The following is a 15,818-nucleotide window of genomic DNA, read 5'->3' on the forward strand; positions in this document are numbered from 1 at the left end:
TTGCACAGGCACAGCCCCAGGGCACAGGCACAGCCCCAGGGCACTGCACAGCCCCAGGGCACAGGCACAGCCCCAGGGCACAGGCACAGCCCCAGGGCACTGCACAGCCCCAGGGCACAGGCACAGCCCCCATGGCACTGCACAGCCCCAGGGCACAGGCACAGCCCCTTTGCACAGGCACTGCCCCCGGGCACAGGCACAGCCCCAGGGCACAGGCACAGCCCCAGGGCACAGGCACAGCCCCAGGGCACAGGCACTGCCCCCAGGGCACAGGCACAGCCCCAGGGCACAGGCACAGCCCCCAGGGCACAGGCACAGCCCCAAGGCACAGGCACAGCCCCAGGGCACAGGCACAGCCCCCAGGGCACAGGCACAGCCCCAAGGCACAGGCACTGCCCCCAGGGCACTGCACAGCCCCCAGGGCACAGGCACAGCCCCAGGGCACAGGCACAGCCCCAGGGCACAGGCACTGCCCCCAGGGCACTGCACAGCCCCCAGGGCACAGGCACAGCCCCAGGGCACAGGCACAGCCCCAAGGCACAGGCACAGCCCCAGGGCACAGGCACAGCCCCAGGACACAGGCTCTGCCCCAGGGCACTGCACAGCCCCCAGGGCACAGGCACAGCCCCAGGGCACAGGCACAGCCCCCAGGGCTCCCCCAGCCCGGGCAGGATGCCGGGGCCCCGTTCCCAGTTCCCCGTTCCCCGTTCCCCGTTCCCAGCCCCGCTGATGAGAACTCCAAATGCGGTCGGGGGGCTGCTCTGCAGGCAGCTCTGCTCTGAGGAGGCAGCCAGGGCCATTTTAATCATTTCCAGATTTGTGTGGGAGGTCAGGGCCCTGGGGTGCTGCTCCATGTCAGTTTTATAAACACGGCAGTTTTTCCAGATGGTCTCTGGCTCCAGCCTGGCTAGCAGGTTGATTGGGCCAGACCAAAATAACAACAGGTGGAGAACAGGCCATGACTGCCTGACGCTATCTCCTTTTTCCATCTATTCCCCAAATGATTTTTTCTTTGCAGAAAACAATTAAGTTGTGCAGGGGCAGGGGCAGGAGCAGTGCTGGGCTGTGGCTGAGGCCCCACACCTCCATCCCAGAGTGGGAAGGGAGCAGCATCTGCCTGGGCTGAGCCAGGGCAGGGCAGATCCTGCCAGGGCACGGACACCCAGCACTGCAGCAGCCCCAGGACTTCCCCCCATCCTCCCCAGGGCCGAGGCAGCACAGCCCTTGCACACCAGCAAGCTCTTTCATTCCTCCACTCCCTGTTTTTTATTCTGAGTTTTACAGCAAAATGATTTTTTATTTTTAATCTTTTCCATTAACTCCCAAGGAAATTCAGTGCCAAATGGGCATTGTGGCAGCATGCTGCCTGCACCCCTCATTTCCAGGGCCATTTCCCTGCATCCCAGGAGCTCCATGGGTGGCCAGGGTCCACCTGAGGCTGCTGGTCCTGGTGCTCTCCCAACACTGCAAACCCAGCAGGAGCACTCAGAGCAGGGCCAGCTCTGTTCCCTCCAGTGGCAGCTCTTCCAAATGGGTGCTCAGAGCCCCAGGGCTGGAAAGCCAAATAGCACAGATCCCAGCTTTGATTTGTGCACAGATCCCAGCTTTGATTTGTGCACAGATCCCAGCTTTGATATCTGTGCACAGATCCCAGCTTTGATATCTGTGCCCAGGTCCCAGCTTTGATTTGTGCACAGATCCCAGTTTTGACTGTGCCCAGTCCCAGTTTGACCAGGGCCATGGCAGCTCCAGGCCCCCCTCCCTCCCTCCCTCCCCCCAGCCCTGTGCCATGGGGCAGCCCTGGCTCCCTGGGCACAGCTGCCCAGCCCCAGGCAGCGCTCAGAGCAGAGCACAGAGACCTCTCCGAGCCCAGAGGATGGAAAAGCAGGGCTGAGCACTGGCAGTGAGCACAGCTCTCTCACATAGAGAGCTCTTTCACATTCCCACTCGCCCCCGTGCTCATGTCTCTCCACAGGCCAAACCCTCCCATGCAGGGGATGAAGCTTTGGCCAGAGGCTGTGAACTGACCGTGGGTGTCAATAAGAGCTGCGTGTGCAGCCTGTGAGCCCAGCCCAGCACAGGACCCTCCCTGGCCTGCACCTCGCCCCAGGCACAGCACAGCCCTGCGGAGCTGAGCACACCCAGACCGGGGAGGAGGAGGAGGAGGGACACTGCCCCGGGCTCTGCTCAGAGGAAGGCACAGCACAGCCGAGGGAACAGAGCCCTCCTTCCCCTCTGTGCCTGTGGTGCCTCTGTCTCCACTTCCAGCATCCAAAAACCTCAGCAGCATCCCTTAGCACTCCATAGCACCAATCTGGCACCACACACCTTTATTTCCTAAACTCAGGCCAAACCTGAGCTGGCCCATCCCTGTCACTGTGTGACAGCTGGCTCTGACACCTTCCTCCAAGCCTGCCCTGATTCCTTCCATAGGAAGGAATTTGCTCCTGCACACCAGCTCCAAGGATTGCATTTCCCCTCTGCTAATTGCACAGTCCCAAAGAAAACCTGCATCAAAGACCTGCTGTGCTGCAGTTTAGCATTTCATTTATTCCATGGCTGTTCATGGAGAAGAGGCTCCATCCCATGACCAGCACAAAGCACTGGCAGGTGAAGGGCTGGCTGAAGTGCAGCTGGGGCCCGTGCTGGAGGTTTGGCCAGGGTGCTGAGCTCAGGGGAGAGTCCTGGGTCAGGACTGGGGTCACTGGGGGTGTGCCATGGGGACTGGGGCAGTCCTGCTGCAGGATCAGGACTGGGTTTATTGCTGTGGCACTGGGTGTGTGCCTGGGGATTTGGAGAGTCCTGCCCAGAGCAGGCAGCAGCCTGTTCCCAGCCTCCCTGCTCTGGTAAGAAAGCAGGGGATTAGAAAGGCTCCATCCTGTTTCCACCAGCTCCTAAAATGGAAGTTTGGAGCTCTGGGCAGTGGGTCTGGACAGTTTTACTCCTGCAGGCAGGTAGGCAGTGAATCTGGAAACCCTCTGTGGTGGGAGCAGTGGCAGCAGAGCAGGGACTCACCTCCCCCAGCCCTTTGTTTAGGAATCCCATTTCTGCCATGTCTAAATATGCCCTAATCCTACAAACAGCTCCCCTCCAGGAGAAGGAACAGGCCTTAGGCTGATTTTTCTCTGCAGCCATTTGTGCACACCTGAAACCTTGGGATAATAATGAATGAAGTGACTCTGGCACGGCACCTTCTCCCCTTGGATCTCACCTTCCTCCCCACAGCCTGGAGTGTTACCAGCCCTGCTTGCAGGTGGAAAACTGGGGCTGTGTTTCAGTGATGGAGGGAGCCTGGCCTGAGCAGGGACAGACCCAGTGCCAGGCACCACCGTGTGCACTCAGGATGTTTTCACAGGTTAATTTTGTCCGGATGTTTTTGTGCCAGTGGGTTCCTCACCCACTGGTGCCAGCCTCCTCTGCCTGCAGATGGTGGCAAAACCCCCCAGAACCCTCAGCCCAGAGTCCTGGAGCCCAGGGAAGGTGCTCCAGCTCACCTTGGGCTGCACCTCTGCAGGGCACAGAGTTTGCCCCAACAATTCCTTCCCCTGCTGGCACTGACATCCTTGGATGCTGACACCCAGAAAGAGCTCTGGCAAGTCCTGTATTTTCAGGCACAAGGAAATTGTTGGTGTAAAATCACTGGGTTTCTTTGGAGGATGTGGAAGTTCAGTAACCAGGCTACAGCCACTACAGGAGTTCCAGCTGGGAGAGACCTGCTGCAGATCTGTCTCTGGGACAGTGCTGGGAATTGCATCACTTGGGAAAAAGAAATGGGATAGGGAAGGAAAACAATACTGTATTGGCAGTAGGGACAGTGGGTAGAAAAGCACTCCAAGGGCACATGAAGCCAGGAGCAGCTCAGGCATCTCGAGCTGCCTGGCAGAGCTGCTCCCCCAGCCTGGCACGGCCACAGGGACCAGAACTGCTGTGCCCTGGCCAGCACTGCTCAGGGAAAATCCAGGGGCACTCTGGCCTGGGCCCTGTGCCCCCAGGGACATGTCACTCCAGAAGGGCAATGTCTTTAACTTGGCAGTTTCTGGACTGTCTCTCTCCCTGGCATCCACTTTTTATTATCGTCTACGCAGGCAGTTTGTTTCTAAAATTAATGCACGAGAACTGCTCACACACGTCCTGGGGGATGGGGCTCAGACACCAGCAGACGTGTTTGGAAGTGCCAGGATGGAAAAATGTCTGAGGTGCCACGTGAAGGAGCAATGGGAGCAGGGAGGGCCGTGCTGGGATGGCACAGAGGGGTCAGCTGCACAGAGAACGGGGGCACACACAGAATGTGGGAACACACAGCCTGCACACAGAACATGGGTACACACAGAACATGGGAACACACAGCCTGCACACAGAACATCATGGGCACACACAGCCTGCACACAGAACATGGGCACACACAGACCATGGGCACAAACAGAACGTGGGCACACACAGAACGTGGGCACACACAGCCTGCACACAGAACATGGGCACACACAGAACATGGGAACACACAGCCTGGACACAGAACATCATGGGCACACACAGAACATGGGAACACACAGCCTGGACACAGAACATCATGGGCACACACAGACCATGGGCACAAACAGAACGTGGGCACACACAGCCTGCACACAGAACATGGGTACACACAGAACATGGGAACACACAGAAAGTGGGGACACACAGAACATGGGCACACACAGAACATGGGAACACACAGCCTGGACACAGAACATCATGGGCACCCACAGACCATGGGCACACACAGAACGTGGGCACACACAGAACGTGGGCACACACAGAACGTGGGCACACAGCCTGCACAGTCATGTCCATCACACCCTGCACTCAGAATGTGTCCATCACACCCTGTACACTCGTGTGCTGTGCACAGGGAGCCTGCCCAGCGCACGCCCAGCTGTGCCCGTGTCCGTGTCTGTGTCCATAGCTGTGTCCATGCCCATGTCCATGCCCACATCTGTGCCCCTGTCCATCCCTGTGCGTGTGTCCATGCCTGTGTCCATGTTCATGCCCGTGTCCACATCTGTGTCCATGCCCACATCTGTGCCCCTGTCCATGCCTGTGCGTGTCCATGCCCATGTCCATCCCCATGCCCTTGCCTGTGTCTGTGTCCATATCCATATCTGTGCCCATGTCTGTGCCTGTGTTTGTGCCCACAGCCCTGCACACCTGACAGCCAGAGCTCTGCTTGTGCACACACACACACACACACTCACAGAGATAAACACACACACACACAGAGATAAACACACTCTCACACTCTCTCTCACACACACACACACACTCACACACACACACTCACACACACACAGATAAACACACACACACAAACACACACACAGATAAACACACTCTCACACTCTCTCTCACACACACTCACACACACACACACACACACACAGATAAACACTCACACTCTCACACACACACACACACACACAGACACTCTCACACACACTCACACACACACACAGACACACAGACACACACAGACACTCTCACACACACACACACACACACACACACACAGATAAACACTCACACACACACACACACACACACAGACACTCACACACTCTCACACACACTCACACACACACACAGACACTCTCACACACACACACACACACACACACAGATAAACACTCACACACTCTCACACACACTCTCACACACACACACAGACACTCTCACACTCAGACTCTCACACACACACACACACACTCACACACACACACACACACACAGATAAACACTCACACACACACAGACACACACAGACACTCTCACACACACACAGATAAACACTCACACACACACACACACAGACACTCTCACACTCACACACACACACAGATAAACACTCACACACACACACACACACACTCTCACACACAGACACAGACACACACACACACACAGACACTCTCACACACACACACACACAGATAAACACTCACACACACACACACACAGACACTCTCACACACACACTCACACACACAGATAAACACTCACACACACACACACACACACACAGAGATAAACACTCACACACTCTCACACACACACACACAGACACTCTCACACTCACACACACACACAGATAAACACACTCACACTCCTGCCCGTGCGTGATCCCCGCGCCGGTCAGCGCCGAGGGAAGGGAGCAAAGCTGTCCCGTGGGTGGGAGCAGCAGAGGAAGGGCAGTTGCAGCCCACACACCGAGCCACCCGTGGGTCCCGGGTTCCCAGGCTGCTCCAGCGGCAGCGCCAGCGCCCTGCGCTGCCTGCACCTGGCTGCTATTAAGCGTTCAATCAAAAAGGGATCACAAGCCAGATAGAACTAATTCGGAGGAACCTTTTTACACAACAAGCCCCTTTCAGTTTGCTTGTTTGGTTTTATATCTGAGGCTGACTCCAGCAGGTTTGAAAATGAGCAGAGCTCTTGGCTGCGGGGGACACGCCACGTTTCCAGCAGACAGAGGTGGGAGTTCTCCTTTGGAGTTTTAAAAATAGCTCTACAAAGAGAGGCTGGGATGCTGGCGCTGTGCAGAGGGGTGACACCGCGGGGCTGTGTCCCAGCCAGCCCTGAGGCTCTGTGCCCCACAGCTGCTCCTGCACTTGTGGGGCTGCCCAGCACGCTGAAGAGACAGGCTGTGCACAAGGCAGTGCCCTCAGCACGGCTCCCTGTGTCCTCCTGGGCCTTCCCAAAACCCCGTCCCTGCAGAGGACTGCAGCCCATGAGCTGGCTCTGAGCTCCGGGCTCCTGGAGCCCACGGCTGCCTTGAGCACACAGACACCACTGGAGCCTGCCAGACTCCCTGTGCTGGGCTGATGGAAGCAGGAGAAATCTTGGAGGACACCTGGAGATGAGGCTGTGACCCCCAGCCCCCACAAAGCGCTGGACAGGTGGCAGAACCGGCCCCAAATGTCTCCTACACAATGGCTTTGACCCTATTCCAACAAGGAGCTCACAGTGCCATTAATCACTAGTGACACTTCCTTCTGCCATGGCAAAAGAGACCCCTCTTCTTATTTTTTAATCTTCTTATTTTTTGAAATTGTTTTTAATTTTTATTTTTTAGAGTGGATGAAAATCCCCTCTAAAACATTTCTTTTCTTCCACCTTCACAAAGCCCAGCAGCAAACAGTGCCAGCTCCTCCACAGCCACCTCTAAATCCCCATCCTAAGGGCAGCTACTTTTTAAAACACAAAATATGAAAGTGATGACAGTAACAATCCCACATGTCCTGTGCTGTGAGCTGCAAAGCCGCTGGAGCTGCAGGTGCCTGAACCCTCACCCAGGGAGGGCCCAGAGCCCCTCACAGCTCCTGCTCGGTGTCACTGTTGGTGTGTCCTGGTCACCCACCCTGAGGGCAGAGCTGTTCCCTCCGTCCCACTCCACCCCAGTGTCCTGGATCTACAGCAGCCAAAGGCTCCCTGCAGCTTGGGGGCTCCAGCCCCAGGAATTGTGCCAGCAGGAGCTCAGGGCACCATTCCCCAGGGAGCCCCTACCCTCAGATGGTGGCTGGGACACGCTGCCTTTCAGGGGAGGGCTCCAAGCAGGTTTCAGTTTAATGCTGGCACTTACTCTGGGAAGAATTTCCCCAGTAGGTGGAAATTCGTGATCTCCACCAGGGAGGAAGGAGCAGCAGGGAAAGCATCTCCCTCTGCTATTCCTCCTTTTGGGGACGGTTCTGGGTGTCTGTTCCCCGGACACTGATACTCCTGTTTCCCAGGAATCCTGGCTGGTTTAAAGCCTCGGCCGCTGTTTGCACGTTATTTGCAGCAGCCCTTGGCTCCCGGTGAGAGGGGACCCGAAGGACCGCAGGGGCTTTTCGGGCTCGGCTCAGGCTCAGCCCGGGTGGGAGGGATCCTGGTGAGCGCTGAGCTCCGGAGCTCCGGCCAGATGGTTTGTGTTCCCTCGGAGCGAGCGGCGGCTTGTCCGGGACTCCCGAGCGCTCATCCTCCCGCGGCTGCCGGGGGCACCGGGGCACCGGAGGGACCCGGGGGCACCGGAGGGACCCGGGGGCACCGGAGGGACCCGGGGGCACAGGAGGGACCCGGGGGCACAGGAGGGACCCGGGGGCACCGGAGGGAACCGGGGGCACGGGAGGGACCCGGGGGCACCGGAGGGACCCGGGGGCACCGGAGGGACCAGGTGGCACAGGAGGGACCCGGGGGCACAGGAGGGACCCGGGGGCACAGGAGGGACACGGGGGCACAGGAGGGAACCGGGGGCACCGGAGGGACCCGGGGGCACCGGAGGGACCCGGGGGCACGGGAGGGACCCGGGGGCACAGGAGGGACACGGGGGCACAGGAACCCGGGACACCGGGGGCACAGGGGGCACCGGGGGCACAGGAGGGACCAGGTGGCACAGGAGGGACCCGGGGGCACAGGAGGGACCCGGTGGCACAGGAGGGAGCCCGGCCCCGCACAGCCCCGCACAGCCCCGCACAGCCCCGCACAGGGGGATCGGGGCTCCCCGGCTGCTCGGGATGCCGGCAGGACCCCTCTCGCTGGCCCCAGCCCTGATGGAGGGAATTAAGGAGCGGATTTGGCTGGGAACTGCCCCCAGGTTCTCTCCCAGGAGAAGGGGAAGGCAGATGCTGGGTCCTAGCGAGGACATTAAAGACCTTGCCCTGGAGAAGCAGCACGGCGTTGGGTTATGGCCAACGTGACTAAGCCTCCTCTTCCTCCCTGCTCACCCTTCTCTCAGCCGTGCCAGACTGCAAAATGCACCTTGGGTTTTGCAATGCTCTTGCTCAGAGCCTCATTACTCAGGCTGAGCTGGCTCTGTTTCCTGGGGAGCGAGGCATCCCTGCCTGATAAGATAAGCTCCCCAAAGAAAGGTTTTGGGACCCTGACTCACTGGAGAAGCTTTCTGCAGTGCATTCATACAGCCTCTAACACACTCAGCTATTTGATGGGTTTATCAGTGAAATTCAGATGTTCATCTTTGGTCGCTGGAGGACAGCCCTGATCCAGCACCAAGGCCATCCCAATCAGATGCTAAGCCTGGAGAGTCATCCTATCTGCACTCCCTACATATTCACAGCCCTTCCTCTGTCCTGTCCAAAACCTGTGCTCCCCCAGGGGCTCAGAGACCCTCTGGTGCTGGAGCCCTGTTCACTGGGGCTCTGGACAGAGGGTCCAGGGTGTGCCAGCCCCCCTGGCAGTGCTGGGGTCAGTGCTCAGTGCCCACAGGCTGCAGCTGGGGCAGCCCCAGGCCGTGGCTCCCCATTACCAGCAGGATCTGGCTCCAGCTTATCGCTCCTGCTGCTTCTGGCAGCCCATGTCTGGTTTTACAGACAGGCAATAAATCCCCAAGGAGAGGCAGCTACAAGGTCTCCATCCTTGGACCCCCCAAGAAAAAACAGGCCCAGACCCCAATGTTTGCTGGTCAGCCCCCTCCTGAAGGCACCTGTGCTTTTCTAAGTACAGGGAACTCTCAGGCCAGAGGATGCCACCTCTGATTGCATCAGCAGGGCTGCAGATGCAGCTGATACTGGGGTGGGGAAACCCTCTTGTGGGGCAATAAACCCAGCCCAGCTGTGGGAGCAGTGCTTGGCTCTCAGTCCATTCCCTGCACACTGCTGAGGGACAGGGGGCTCCATGGGTGCTTTCCAAACCCAAATCCAGCACCCTGGATTTCCCCTGGGCTGGCCCCAAAACACCCATCCCTGGGGTGGGCTGCCCTGCCACAGCCCACCGGGGTGACGAGTGTGTCAGGGCTCCGTGTGCCAGCTGTGCCCAGCTGTGCCCAGCTGTGCCTCTGGCAGCAGGAGCCAGCAGGTTATCAGGCAGCTCTGGAAGCCCCCAGCAACTGCAAATGATCAACCCCGGGGGGATTTTGTTCTTCCCCTCGGCTCTGGAGTCAATTGTCAGCCCTGCTTTTAAAGACAGCCTTGTCGGCAGCCCGGCTATGCTTTTCTGCTCGGGAGGAATTCCTCTAAAACAATAATAGTGACATTGTTCCTCGCTTTGCTGGCGGTTTTACAGGGCTCACGTTGGAGAAAGGTGACCATGGCTGCCTTCTGGCCACATGTGTTTACACAAGGAAATGCATGTGGGTTTTGGGGTGGCGCCTGCAGTCAGCAGCCGCTCTCTGTACTCCTGACCCTCACAGAGCTGCTTTCTTGCTCCTGGGTACGTTTACTGCGCTCCAGATGTGAGCTGGCTCCAGCAAGGCTGCGCAGCGCCAGGGATCTGGCATCCCCAGACTCATCAGTCCGTGGGGTAGAATGCCATGGTGGTTGTTTTAAAGGCTGTAATGCGTCTTGGTAACACATCATGATTTATTCAGCCCTTGTTTGACAGGGAGCCTTTATCAAAAGCCGATGGGAAGCCCGGGCTCGGCGGCGCTGCCCAGGGTGGCTGGGGCTGCTCCTTCCCCAGGGCTGGGACTTTGCTGGGTCCCCAGAGTGCCACCCACCCTGAGGGGCCCGTTTGGGGACCCCTGCTGTGGGTGCACCTCCTCCCTGGGGCTCATGCAGCCCTGGGACAGACGAGCCCCAAACTGGAGCAGTGCAGTGTCCCTGCAGCAGCACCAGGAGCCCTGCAGGACCAGGGGGAGCCTGGGGTGACAGTGCCACCCTCACCCCTGGCAGAGCCCAGCCTCACCTTGGCCTCACTCTCAGGCAAACCAGAGCTGATGGAAGGACAGAAAAGAAGTGAAAATGAAGCTAGGGGAAAACCAGGCAAAGCCAGAGCAGCGTGTGGGCAGTGAGGGAGGCCTGGGAAGCAGAGCAGTGGCAGAGCTGGGGAGTCCCTGCCCACAGCTCCAGCACCCCACCAAGGGCCCTTGTGCTGAGACCCTGCTCTGCTCCACTTCTCTGCCCTCGCAGCAGATAAACCACAGAGCACAGGTACAGGGAAGAGGGTCAGAGGGTTCACAGCCTGCTGGCCCAGGCTGGAGGCACAGCCCTGCCCTTGCTGGGGCTGCAGGCCCTGGGTGAGCTCTGGGGGGCTGCCCCAGCCCTGCAGCCCTGCTCCAGCCTCCTCCTCCTCAGTGCCATTCCCATGGGCACAGATGGACAGGACACTAGAGCCCTGGATTAGCCATGAGCCTCTGCTTCAGAGATATTTATTTGCTTTTTATCATAATGGGAAAAAAACGCAACAGCAGATAGAAGAGGAAGGAAAAAACCCCAATCTGGGTCAGGATCTCACACTGGCTAGTTCACTTCACAGTTTAAGTAAATAGTTCTCATCCCAAAACCCTTCAGGGTCATATAAATGTGCCTCTTCACATGGAAGAGACTATTTTGATAGTAGCTGGGTGCCTGATGAATTTGCAACTTTCCCAAACTGTCGGTGTCTAGAATGTGACTCAGTTTTTCACAGTGAGATATAAAATCCTATCAATTAATCTAACTTTTATTGCACCTCTGGGGCATGAACGTGATGTTATTTAAACAAATGGTCCCCATTACCTTCAATTATTTTATAAATGTTTTTCAGTGATTTATAGGCTTCTATTAAATGGACAATATACTTCTGTACTCCTCGAGGGGGTAAACAGTAATCTAAGGGCTTGGGTTTGCTGATCCTTTTTTCTTTCTCTCCTTCCTTTTCCACACGCATCAGAGGCTGCTGTTTAATGACGGGGGAGGTGGGGAAGAGCCCGGCCAGACGGGGCTGTGCGGGCGGCCCCCGCCCCAGTACCGCACCCCAGCGGGGCTGTAATGCACCCCCCGGGGCATCTCCTGCATCCCTGCATCTCCCGCACCCCCAGAGGGGCTGCACCTCATCCTGCGGGGCATCTCCTGCATCTCCCGCACCCCAGCGGGGCTGCACCTCATCCTGCGGGGCATCTCCTGCATCTCCCGCACCCCCAAGGGGCTGCACCTCATCCTGCGGGGCATCTCCTGCATCTCCCGCACCCCCAGAGGGGCTGCACCTCATCCTGCGGGGCATCTCCTGCATCCCTGCATCTCCCGCACCCCCAAGGGGCTGCACCTCATCCTGCGGGGCATCTCCTGCATCTCCCGCACCCCCAAAGGGCTGCACCGCACCCTGCGGGGCATCTCCTGCATCTCCCGCACCCCCAAGGGGCTGCACCGCACCCCGGGGCGCTGCGGGCTCCCCACCCCCGCGGCATCTCCCGCATCCCACCCCGGGACCCCCGGGCTGCGGCAGCCGCGGCTCTCCGGATCCCCTCCGCAGGGTCTCTGCCCACAGCTGTGCTCGGCTGGATCCAGCTGTGTGTGACAGGGGTGGAGCTGGCCCGGCGGGGCTGGGGGCGCCCGGGGGTCGGGGTGGATCGGCAAGGCAGGGGGCAGAGCGAGGGACGGGACACAGCGAGGGACAGGGACACAGCGAGGGACAGGGACACTGCAAGCACAGGGTTACAGCTCTGCTGCTGCTGGGAGGGCACAGGCAGTGAATGGCTTGCTCCTCTCATCCATGACTGAAGGAATTTCTGCTGCCTGGGATGGAGACATCCCTGCTTTGGGGACACACGACACTGCCACCAGCAGCCTCTCAATTGGAGAACAGCAGCCCTGAGCCCCAAAAAGGCTGCCAGAGGCCTGGACAACAGGTCCTTTTTGCCAACCCAGGCCCCCTCCCACTGTGCTGGCTCCAGGCTGGGTTTGGGGGAGGCCAGGGAAGGGTCAGAGCAGCAGGATGCAGCCATGGGGACGGGGCAGAGCTGCTCATCTGTGGGGTCACACTGGGACGTGGTTCCTGGAGCAGTGACCCCAGCTGCCACCTCGGCAGGACCCTGTCCATCCATCCATCCATCCATCCATCCATCCATCCATCCATCCACCCATCCATCCATCCATCCATCCATCCATCCATCCATCCATCCATCCATCCACCCATCCATCCACCCATCCATCCATCCATCCATCCATCCATCCATCCATCCACCCATCCATCCATCCATCCATCCATCCATCCATCCATCCATCCATCCATCCATCCACCCACCCACCCCTCTCTCTCCCTGCCAGGCCTCCCCTGCTGGCCCTCAGCACTGCTGACAGACAGGACAGCAATTAAGTCCTCGCTGCACTAATTCACTTGAGCCTGTCTACATTTCAAACAGCTCTGCAGATAGGCTCTGTTTACAGAGCCTGCTGCCCTTTATTATTTTTTGGGGGGTGTTGCACGGGGCGGGGAGGGGAGATGACATTTGGGGAAGATAAATAGGGCAGAAGAGGCTGTAAAGACAAAGGGCTGAGCAGGGCTGCAGAGGGGCAGGGAGAGCAGTCCCAGCTCAGCCCTGAGGACACTCCTGGGCCAGGCTGGGGCTGCACAGGCAGCACCTGCCCCAGCACGGGCTCTTGGATGTCTCTGCTAACGAGGACTGGGTCATTAACAGACAATCCCAGCACAGCAGGACCCCTGTCCAGGGTCACCCCTCCCTTCCCACCCCGTGGCACACACGGAGGGGCTGCAGTGCCCACACCTCCCTCCTGCTGCCCCTGGCACCTCTTTGCCAGGGAGATGGGCAGGAGAGCCCTGGGTGTCCCTGTGGGCACGGCAGGGGGACAGGGGACGGGCTGGGGCTGGGGCACCTGGGGGTCCCAAGGACCCTCAGAGCCCTGTGGGGTGCCCAGGGGCAGTGTCACCTTCCTGTGCTCTCCAGAACCAAATTGTTTTCCCAAAAGCTGATCCCAGCTCCCAGCCTGGGCAGGGTTTTCCAGCAGCCACCCCTGAATCCTGCTGGGCATTGGGGGCACAGGGAGCCCCACAGACCCACCCTGGTGCTTTTCTTGGCAAGCAACAACTCCCTCAAAGCCCTTACACCACTGAAAACAGCTAATAAGGGTTTTTAATTAAGCAGCATGAGGCCTCACAATGCTGATCATCACTTTTTCCCCTTGCCTCGTGCTGCTGCCACGTCCCAGATGGGATCACCCGGCTCAGGAGGGCTGCACAGCCCCAACACAAAATAATAATAATAAAAAATATCTATACCTACCCCCTTGTCTTTGCTTTGCTTAAACCAGGTCATGTCTGGAAGACAAAACCAGTGCCTGGGAGTCAGGGTTTGAGTGCCACAAAGGCGAGGGTTGTGTGGAAGGGCTGGCTGGGAGTCAGAGCTGCCCGGGCTGTTTGCACAGCAGCCACCCCCAAATCGGGTTTCACTGCAGCAGCACAGAGTCTTCATCGGGTTTCTCCAGATCTGGGCTCGGTCTATTTCTCGCTGCAAGCTTATTAAAAACACTTGAACCTGAAACAGACTCATTGTGTCCACACGTTTGCTGTTTATTTTTATAAACAAGGGTGTCAGGGCCATTAAAAATAAATCAAAATGGGTAAAAAATGAGCAAGAAACACAAGGAAATGGAATGATTGAAAACACCCATCCCATCATCCAGGGCTGACAATTCCCACTCACAGGAATGCCTCTGTGCTAAGAGAGAGGGGAAAATAACTTCTCGTTTTTCTTTTCAAAAAAACTGCATCCCTTTCCAGCTGGGGATGCCAAGCTGTGGGAATGGGGAGGAGCAGATCCAGCAGCCAGGTCTGATGGCTCCTGGACCCTGACTGGCACCAAGGGATCAGCTCTGACCGAGCTGTGGCAGCTGCAAACAGGACAGACCCAGCCCGGGCACCCCGGGGCTGGAGGGCTGGAAAAGCCACTTCACAGCCTCCCTGCGGAGCATCCCAGCCAGCTGACACCCAAAAATCCCTGGGAAGCTGCATCCTGCTCTGGCTCACAGCAGCCCACAGCAGGATCTGCAGTGGCACTGCACACAGGGCTGGATCCATCCCTGTGCAACCTCAGCTGCTCCCCAAGCTCGGGCTCTGCCAGGGCAGCGCTGCAGGCAGGAGCCAGCTGAGCCCTCCTGGGGCTGGCACAGCTCGGGCTAAGGCAGGGGCAGAGCCAAGGCACATCCCAGCTGATCCCACCACCTCATTAAAAACATCATGGAGAGCTCCTGCCCCAGGCCTGGGGAACCAGGGCACCAAAATCTGCTGAAAATGATGGAAAGTGTCAGCAGGGTCTTGTTTCAGTGGCAGATCACAGGGGTCATTTCTTGTCACTCCTGTTTCAACACCAAAGCTCATGGGTGGCATCAGGAATATTTTAGAAGAGCCACACATCAAAAACCAACTCTTTTTTATTAAGGCATGTAATAATTTAAAACATGGCTCTGCATGGTGGAGTTAATGAAATCCTCTCCTTCTGCAGGCCTGCACAGACCAAAACCAGGCTTAAAACAAGTGACTGTGCACAAGAAGAGACACTGAAAGGGTTTTTGTTGTACTTTTGAGGAAGGACACAGGGCCCAGGACTGTGCTTTGCTGGGAAGCATGACGACATCCAGGGAAGGAAGGGAACACTCTCAGCCCTCTGGCCTAAATTATCTGCTAACACAAATAATCAAATTCCAGAGACCACACTGCTCTGGCGCCACTAAAACCAGGGGGAGGCCTGGCCCCAGCTCGGAGCAGGTGGAGCCCAGCCTGACCTGCTCGGGACACTCAAGTGCAAGATACAAAATCCTGATGCTCTCTGAGGAAGCAGCATCACTCACAGGATCGTGGGAAGTTTTTAATGGCTCACTCAAGGCGAGGCCTCTAAAATGTTTATATTAATACGTGCATGCTGGACAGCCACTCACTTGGTCTCAGCTGGAAACCAGTCCAAGCAGCTGAGAAACATCTGGCTGCTAACCTTGGACAGCCTCTAATCTGGTAGCCCAGGGATTGGAGAGGTCTCCTCAGAGGGACAGGAGTTTGGCAGGTCCTTGCTGAGATCTCTGTTGCTGCTCCTGCTCGGGGCTGACACGTCCAGACCCCCCTGCAGCCTCAGAAGGAGCCCAGAGCTGCACTGG

The 15,818-nt window shown here is 57.9% G+C and overlaps 1 long non-coding RNA gene across 2 annotated transcripts in view; it reads left to right on the forward strand.

Moving 5' to 3' along the window:
* The window catches only part of LOC130261511 (uncharacterized), a 284,970-nt gene that overhangs the window by 268,505 nt on the left and 647 nt on the right, over positions 1 to 15,818 (forward strand). The window lies entirely within an intron of this gene.

Source organism: Oenanthe melanoleuca, chromosome 20, assembly GCF_029582105.1.
Source record: "Oenanthe melanoleuca isolate GR-GAL-2019-014 chromosome 20, OMel1.0, whole genome shotgun sequence".
Lineage (NCBI taxonomy): Eukaryota > Metazoa > Chordata > Aves > Passeriformes > Muscicapidae > Oenanthe > Oenanthe melanoleuca.